Source organism: Halyomorpha halys, unplaced genomic scaffold (assembly GCF_000696795.3).
Source record: "Halyomorpha halys isolate HHAL.00 unplaced genomic scaffold, Hhal_1.1 Scaffold1437.1, whole genome shotgun sequence".
In the NCBI taxonomy this organism is placed as follows: Eukaryota; Metazoa; Arthropoda; class Insecta; order Hemiptera; family Pentatomidae; genus Halyomorpha; species Halyomorpha halys.
Window position 1 is genome coordinate 342,181 of NW_027108996.1, and position 10,005 is coordinate 352,185.

The 10,005-nt window shown below is 31.7% G+C and overlaps 1 long non-coding RNA gene across 1 annotated transcript in view; it reads left to right on the forward strand.

Moving 5' to 3' along the window:
- The window catches only part of LOC106689725 (uncharacterized), a 39,876-nt gene extending 33,329 nt beyond the window's left edge, over positions 1-6,547 (forward strand). Inside the window, exon 3 of the long non-coding RNA XR_001344491.3 lies at positions 6,311-6,547. This is a non-coding gene — a long non-coding RNA (uncharacterized lncRNA). The remainder of the gene's footprint in view (positions 1-6,310) is intronic.
- Positions 6,548-10,005: the final 3,458 nt, after the last annotated feature.

Consider the following 10,005-nt stretch of genomic DNA (forward strand, 5'->3'; position numbering starts at 1 on the left):
AAAAAAAAAAAAAAAAAAAAAAAAAAGAGGCTTGAAATCCACTGATCTGACCATCACGGTGAAATGTAGGGGAAGCCTGACATTGGGTTGGTCCGAATTGTATTTCTCCTGTTTATTAAGAGTGTAAAATATATGATAAATAAAGACTTTGCTATCGCCATGACGATATTAACAACTACGAAAATCAAAATAACGTGAAAGTCTAAACAACGTTCCATCATTACATATTCCATAACTAACATGGTACTTGGGGTGCAATTGTAATAATTAGGGTGGCACTTGATTTATTGGTGCATTATCTATAAAACAGTAAATTTTTAAGTACGGAGGACCCGTAGGAACGTTCTGATCGAGTATTGATGCTCGCGGTTAAATCCTTTAAAACCGCATTCATTGCTGTGTAGAGGCGTCCAGATGGATTGCTTCTAGCCACATGTCCCGCCCGTCTTAACCTTCTTTCCTTTATATTGTGAGATATTGACTAACCAGTCTCTGCAAGCAGTTCACTGTTCGTTCCTCACCTCCATGTATTAAGGTTCAGATCCCGGATCGCTCATGTGATTACTGGTTCTGAATTACTGTTATTAAAAAGACATTAAGTATCTTCATCAAGAGAAGAGCAGCGCAGACGTCAGCATTTATCGTTCTTCTTTTACAACTTTCAATTTTAAAGATAATTTAATTTTCTTTTTTTCTGAATCTGGTGAAAGTTTTCAATATCCATTTATAAAGATATTAAACACCAGCGATGATGTGCAGTGGCCTATTAACGGAGCCATTATTGATTGATAAACATTCGTAATAAAAGTAGTCTTTGTTTTTACAATCGAATTTACGATCATTATAAAAGTTTGATTGCGTTTTATGCTTGTAGTAATTGCCGCGTTGGCAATAATTCACTGTTCGTTATATTCAATTTTTATCCATGTGAGTTGCACTTGATTTAATTATTTCATCTTGTTGTGTAAATACTATCGATTGGAGTGTGATGGGACCCCATTGGGACAATCACTACTGGTTATGCAAGGAGCACTTCGATATCTAGTAATCACTGAACGATCGTTCGAAAAGATCCATCCGGATCGGCATTCGCTCTGTCATCAATGCAGCGTCATCCTTGTTACACCATTCTCTGTATTGTTTTTTTAATGACGTTACTTTTATTTGTTGTGGTATGTGTTTAGATTTTTTTTTCTGATATCGATAATATTTGTACTTAGAAGACACAGCATCGATTAATAAAATGAGATTTTAGGTCTAGAGAACTGAAAGGTTTACCGCCGATGCCACTAAAGAGCATTAAGTACACATCTAAAAAAAGAAGGCACTATTATATCATTCTGTTAAAAGCTTAATGTGCTATAAGTCCTTTTTTTATCGATTAAGATATTTTAATTTCGGTTAAAATCGATTAAAAAAAAAAAAGTATCTTCTATTTCTAGCTAATCGAGTATACCGAAACAGTATAAACAGGTATTCGAGGAATTGATTAATTTCATTGCCTGTAATAAAGGCAAGAATAATGAGCGTACAACCAGTTGTCAGTTCATTATGACATTTATAAAAATATTCATTGCGTGACCTTTTCAAGAATTAGTTTTAATTGCTTATTTTTTATACTGTTTTCTTATTAGGAGTTATTTGTAGAGTGGGCAGCTCATTGGTAAGGCAATCCAATACTAACTCCGAGGACCCGGCTTCGAATTACCTGGGTATTAATTAATTGGGTTAATTAATTAATTGGGTAAAAATCTGGCGGTCGAGCGTGATTCTGATAAACGTTTTCCTTTCACAACCGTTGTTCTTGTAACAGTACAAAGTACTGCACCCCTGACCTTTCATGGGTTGTAGTGGTTCAGATTTAATTTTTTAATTTGCAAAATGACAAGCGATTCTCGATTATATAATGGTCATTTTATTAATATCAATCTGAAAGTTTTTGGAGAGCTTTATTGTATTTAGTCCTACAGGAATATACTCTAGGTAAACTCTTTACTCCTTCCTCATCCATTAACGATGTACTGTAGTTAGCAACAAAAAAAATTTTTTTCTCCACTTTCCTGAAAGCACCTTTTGATTTTCTTTATACTATTTACACTCATTTAATCAATCATAACAATCTTTTATTCTTATTGTGTTAAAAAATAAAACAAATTGGTTGATGTATCATAACTATTAAATACATATAGAGCATACGTATAACAAACACGGGAAGGCGTTTTGTAATATATTTCTAAAGTTATTTATTTTTTTACTCTACCCCTAGGAAGCATTGGCCACAAATCCTTGAAAGGTATTTAACATTTTTCGATCTGGTATTACAAACAAAAAGATTAATTAAAATTGGTGATCCCACGTGCCCCGCCTTCCCTTGTTTCTAGAAGTGCCTTTTAGTACCTTTTCTCTTAAAATAATATCAGGAAAATGTGTGAAGTATATATTCTGAAGCCTCATATCAATAAAATTAATTAATACTGTACTCAGTACCAATAAATCAATTATCATAAATTATTTTAGAGGTCCTAATACAAGGTCATGCTGAAAAATTAACCAAGAAAATATGATCGAAGATCAATTCTTTTTTTAAGAATGTATATGGTTCGGGTACGTTCAAAGACAAAAACTCAAATAGTTGTAAAACTGCTTAATATGATCCAACGTTTCGCCCCACGTTGCAGGGCTTCGTCAGGGCTTACAGATGGCAGGCAAGCACGGAAATTTAATTTAGTAATTCTTTGAAAAGCAATTTAATTCTCTAAAAAAAAAAAAAAAATCATCGAAATCGGACTGCTCCTAGGAAAGTTAGGGTATATCAAATATTAAAAAATATAAAGTTGTTTTAAAAGATATTTGGACTGTTCAGTTTTCTATAGTTTCTTGAAGTAAATCGAAAACCATACATCTTCCGGAACATTCTCGGTACAAATTCTAGAGAAATAAACTATCCATGAAGATCTCAATAGGATAGATATTAGTGAAGATACGTGTTTTGTAATAAATATTTCACCCAAGTTGTTCAAAAAATTGCTCTATTTAATTATTTGTTTCTAATTTGTACATTAAAATAATTAAGTAACATATTAAATGATCGTGTAATAATTTGTAGATTTTTATTTTTATTTTTCATAAATCTATAACTCTTCTATCACAGAAATACAGGCACATGCGTTTGAAACATTTAATTAAGTTGCAACATGCACGAAAACCAGGAAATTTAACTGAGACTATGGTGATGGCATGACATTTCCCTTGCTTGCATGGCATATGTTTTAATTCGTACCCATTTGATATTCGTTTTATGTGATGATTGAGACCCAAGTTTCTCTGGCTTGTTAGCATTGTATGTTAATTAGTAGAGGACAGTAAACTCAATAATAATAAATGATCTGATTAATATTGTATTATAAAGTGCACGCACAAGCTGCGTGTCATATGCGTAATGGCATATATAATGTTCGGCTAAGTTTAAATTTAATTCTGTCCAGTGATCAACTACAAAATTTTAGGAAAATCTACATTGATTAAAACACGTCTTCCGTGTTTCTTGTAAAGTGGTTTCTAATTTTAGTTAACTGATAAAGGTGATTTTGAAGACCAAAACTAAGCCATTTAGTTTTATAACTGCTATAATCTTTTCACTTCCCTTGAATTTTTCAAATTGTTTTTAGGTAATAAAACAAATAGTATATTATAAAATTGTATGCCTTTATTTAGGAACTAAATGTCAGAGAGAATTGGTTAGTTAGTTAAACTTTTAATGGAAAAAATGAACTCTAATTGGAAGGTAAACCTAATGAAAATGTTAACTGCTGTTGATTGCGTCAGGTGATGCGATGACTAAGTCGGGAAAGCAAGTTGTCGACTATGTACAGTCTATTAATTAAATTTAATTTGTATTTATGTAGAAATAAAAATAGTATAAACTCTACTAACTGAAAGGATCCAATAATCAGTGACACTATTATTAAACAAAAGAGTATTCATAATAATAATTATTATTTTAACTAAAAAAATATAAATATAAGTATAAAAAAAAAAAAAAAAGTCCGGCAATGGAATATCCGTTTGCTGTAAATCGATTACAAAAATGTATACACATGACCAAAATTTACAAGTTTTATACCAAATAAAATATGCATATTCACACACACAAATATATATACAGTCACTAGAAGTAAAATTGAGGAATTCCGGAACGAACTAAATACTTAATTAAATATAACTTATACATTATTTTATAATAAAAAATATAACCAATAAAATCCGAAAAATTAAAATAAAAAGGTCGTGGCAAGAAATCCTTCATCGTCTAACCGAACCCTGCAGTCAGCCTCTTACTATTTTCTTTTCCACCTCGTAGTAGCTACCCTGATTCTGACATTCCGCATACTGAAGTAGCTACTATTGAGAGAGTATAGGTTGGTAGAGATGTCGAACTCTTGCATTCTCTGGAGTACAAGGGGCAACCAAACGCTTTCGAAGGCGGAGGTAATGTCAAAAAGGATCAGCAAGACGTATTTCTCCGCACTCCCAGCATTGCAGCTGTGCCTTGCTACTGGTCGAGCAGAATTTCAGTGGATAGCTCGCAGCATTAAGGATCTGTCTAAGCCTGACAACCACCGTAAGCTCCAGAACCTTGCTGACGACAGGGCAAGTAAACCGAGAGGCCTTTGGCAATTCATTGTCCTTGCCTCCTCCAGTTCGTAGATAAATCGAAAACTGCAAAAATATTTTAATAAAATGAATTAACGTTCGAAAACTTTACCCTCAATACATTCCCATTCCCTTTAATAAAATTATATTTTTCAAACGGAAAATGCGCGTTATTTTCGGCTAGAGGAAATGATTCAATTTGTATTACAGAATACAACAGGCACGGTAAATATCCTTGAAAAGTAGATATTGGAACAATCGCAGGTACTCGCCACCGGAAGTTAATCTCATTAAGGAAATGCTATTGTAATTAAAAAAGAAAAAAAATTGTCATTAGGTTTTTGACAAACTTTTTAAAATTATTATATCTTTTAGAATGGAAATTAAGACCCCGAACGTTAAGATTTATAAATGTATTTCTATTATCAAGTTGATTTGTGATAATATATAAATATATTTTATATTTTCAGCAGTATTATATCTTAATTTATATATTCCATTTTTAAAAATATTTTTGCCCCGTGGCAAATTTAAAATTAAATATGTTCGGGGGTAAATTCAACTTAATCCTGGACTATTGAAAGACATCATTTGATGGGGTTTAGATTCTTTATTCATCTTAGCTGCATTTTATTATTATTAATAACTCGACATCAATCCAGTTTAGGATTGCATTATGATTTTTAAATTTTAAGGTTTTTTGTTAGTTGTAAACAATAAGTATTTAATGAAAGCATGACAGGTGGCAATCATGAGATAGAGCTGTGCATTGAAATGGAATTGTGTGGAATGTAGAAAAAGTCTCCTATCACTAAAAATGTTCAGATATACCTTTTGTCTCATTTTTATTTTTTTGTATTTTTCATGTATTTTAATAGATGAATGAATCCTTGCAGATTATAGCTGAGGTTGGCTTGTTAGGCCGAAACGTGTTAAGTGGTCAAATTTTGTATGCTGAGAATGATTAATGGTATCACCATCGAACCTTCGATTGAATATTTCTGATTCTTTATACTTTTTGCTAAATTTTTTTTTTATATTCGAATTCCTCTCGTATTCAATCCTTACAATCCAAAATCCTTCGTAAAATCCTCAATGCTCCCTACTTTTTCACAAATAAAATCATACATAAAGACCTTAATGTTCCCTATGTAACCGATCTAGCATGTGTATGTAACCAGATATCACTCCTTCGATTATGAACTCTATAACCACTCAAACCCCCTAGTTTCTAATCTTGCATCCTCTTCCATTCCTGACAATCCTCCGAGGCGCCTGAAAAGAAAATGGCCACGAGACCAGCTAATGTAAAATGTCATTAAGGTGCTACCAATGGGTAGTTTCTCTACACGCCTGTAACACTCCAATTTAACTTAAATCAGATTTACTAAATGTATTATAATGTACAGTTGTAAATAGCAATAAATAAATATTAAAAAAAAAAAATTATAATATTGATATTGCTTTATTATTAAAAATGAGTCGGAGAAATTTCATCGAATTCAGTTCAATGTAGAATTGATCAAATTGATTTTGTAAAAACTAAGAACAGAATTTTGCTAACACTACTGAATTTTTGTTTAAATAACATTATTCTAACTATATATTTTTTATGTTTTTAATTAATTTTATGTACAATCTTTGTATTTTATTTTAGGGATCCCCGTGACCCTCGGCAGCCTAGTCTCTAATGCCCAAGACATGGAAATCGTCATCGGCCACACTCAAACTGTTACAGTAACCAACACGTGAGTTATTTTATTACTATTTTCATATAATATTTATTATTAGAATATATTATCAACAGATTTACTTAATTATTATTCACCATTGAATAACGATTAACCGCTACTACGTTTGGGTATTCTTCACGGGATTTTCCTACAGCACCGATTGTTTCCAACTGATGCCATTCATTATTACATAATTGGGGTCGTTTAATACACAATTCATAATTTCAATAATCTTTTACTATTTTTATGCAGTTGAGGGAATCCCTGACCTCGACTCTTTCACCACTTCCCCCCATGACGCCGTTTTGGCAGTAACCAAGAGGAAACTGCTGTGTTAGAGGAAATCTCTTCATAATTGTTGGGTCGGCACTCTATGTGGATTTTGTTCTTAGGAAAAACACAAATTGAGAAACTTATTTTCGAATTCGGTTCACCACATCATTGACTTCATAATCGTGATCTCAACAGGAAAAGACGAGAGTACGGATCAATATTCTGGGAAATGAAATTTTTCCCTATCATCAGTTATTTTTAAAAAAGTAGTTTATAAGCTTTTTTTAGATTTGAATTGAAGTGAAATTTCCATGTAGAATCCGTTAGAGGAAATGGACTTTAATATCGCGATAGTTTGTATTGCCATAAATCAGACGGTTAAATATGAATCGTAGCTACATCATCGACTTTTCTATGGATGCCATAGCCAAATTGGTTAGGTCCACAGGATTAAATATTTTTTATGAATTAAGCATTGTTTTTTAGGACAATGAATTCTTATTAGAGTTACGAATATCTTACCATCTCAGATTTTCTTTAAGTTGTTCTGTTGGATTTGGAAAGATAATAAATTTTACTGAGATATGTTCACTCCTTTTTGAATTACATAGCTGTAAAGTCCTCATAAATGCCCCCCCCCCAAAGTTTTGGAATTGCTGTAGAGGTTACCCTAGTTTGATTATTGATAGATTTATTTATTGGTAGATATTGCAATCTGCCACACAGTTGTGGGCAATAGGTAATAGTGATGAATGATCTCATTCATACTAAAATAAAAAAAAATAAATAAATAAAATAAAAAAAAAAAAAAATGATAAAATAATATATACAATATTTACACAATCGACCTGAGGATCCCTGAGACCACTCTATCCCCCACGTGTGAGGGCTAGAGCAGAGCTCAAAAGATCCCAGCGCATCCCTCTCGCCGCATCATTGGCAATGAGCCAGTGGAGGCTGAGCAAGTGCGCTAAAGCCGCAAACACTCAACTTGAGTGGAGAATCTGACCATTGCCAGAACCTGACCATTGCCAGAACACCCTAGTTAAGGTAGAGGTGTAGGATTGGTTCCATGTTAGAGTAGATTTCATGCCATTTTATACAATAAATGAAAATTAAATTAAGATACAATTTTTCTAATAAAAATTAAAATGTTCTGAATAAAATACAGTTTATATAATTCTCAAATTTATTCCTTGAAAAGGTAGTGTTGTTGTTAATCACGGCGCAAAATATAAATGTGAGATGGAAATGGCTTCATTCTTAAAAAAACTAAAATTCAAATTTTATTAATTCACATTAACAATTGAAAATATATATATATTTTTATAAAAATAAACATAATCCATGTGTATAATGATTGAATTAATGATATATGAATAATGATTCAATTAATTAGAAGTATTAGAACATTTTGTCACTTGCTTTCCCATGCTTCTGATTTTGTTGAAACATTATTTTTAATATAGTTTTGGGAATGAACGCATGGTATTGGTTTAGTGCATTCCTTTCATAGACGATGCGTTCTTTTTGCAAATATGCGGCCATCTTTGATTGTTGACTTTTTTAAAACTCAGATGATTATTTTATTTCGAAATCGCTCTTTAAATGTTTTTTTTTTTAAATTTATTTATGACAGTATTGTAAGTATTTCAATCGAAAACCGTTGAGTCATTATCGATTTAACAAAAATATCAAAATCATTCAGAATTAGATTGGAAAACTACAATTGAAGTTGAAAATTTTATTACTACTTTACATTTCGAAATTACACTCATTAAATTTCACGCCGTTTTACTATTTCTGGCCCTTTTTTTAAATATTTCTTGATTTAACTATGTTAAGTCTCCTCTTTCCGTTTAATTAAATCTTTCAAAAGGGACATAGGACCGCCGCAAAGTCGGGGTTTTACTGGGGCGGGTTGGCCGGGAAGGATTGCTTTCTAATATTTTTTGTATTATGATATCTTGTGAGATTGTGACATGTCATACATCGACCAACAAACTCGCTAAACCATTTATATGATCAGTAGTGTTCAGAGTTTGAATTTTTGCATCAATCTCGGTCTCAATCAGCTATTATCATCATCTATTTATATATAAACTAGTGACCGAATGCTGATTATGGATCTTGTGGTGTGGATAATGATGAAGTAGTCGAGGATTGACGCATGAGAAGAAAAATTATCCGGAATGATAACAGCAGTGACTGAAGGCGAGAATGATTCATAGCAGTTTAATCTGAATATGACTGTTTTGGAATATTGAATTATAACAAAACTGTTTTCCTGCCAATATTTTTTTTTTTTTGTTTTTTGTAAATCAGAAAATTCATTCAAAATTAATAATCGGGTTAGCAGACAAGAGATTTCATTAAGATTACACAGCATAATTCTAGTAACGATTAATAATTTTTCGAATGATCTGGATGTGAACTTTGAGGAAAGGTATGGTACGTGCTATATCCGATATTATATTTAGATTTTAATTGACTTATCCTCCAGTTGCGGTTAGACTTCCCGCTTTATTTTCCTGTTGGCTTCTTCAAATTTTAATCGAGGTTACGCGATCAATGATAATTGCGGTTTTGAGTGATGTCAAAGCTTAATTATACAGGAAAAAATTAAAATATTACTGTTCAAAGAAATGTCTTTCTGATATAATTTTAAGGCGCCTCGCAGTGAAACAATGCCTAATACTGGTTGGTGTTGTCAGCATTTCGTTAGTATTTTGAGACCATATATTTTTTGAGTGCCGTCATATTTTTTACGAGTTCTTGATTCCTGCGAGTCCAAATAACCAAGTCTCGCAAAATGGTCAGCTAATTTTTCAAAATAAATTGTATTTAACCCCTATCAGACCACCAAATTATAATGAGGATAATATCTAGATTAAAGAAAATTAAATCGTATACAGATTTAGGTATACGAGGTAATCTTTACGTTTAATAGGTTCAGAAATAAAGTGCTAAAATTAACATTCTTTTTTCTAAGTAAAACAATTTATTTTTATTTATTTTTTTGGAAGGTAAATATCACTGAAGATTTATATGTACTAAATTAACTATGTATACTTGTTTCCCAAAATCTTCTCTCAATGTGGAACAAATTGGTATTATAATTTCAACATAGATTCGTGATTGTTTTAATCTTCAAAAATTCAATTTTTTTTTGGCTTTCGCCATTTTAAACAAACGATGCAAATATCTACTCATGATTCTATCAGCAGATAAAGATTAAAATGGTATAATTTTGGTTACAATTACTAAACGCTGCTATGATATATTATTAATCATAGTAATTGAATCTTATCATTAATCTTGAAAGTAGAAGATGTCTCCAATCTAT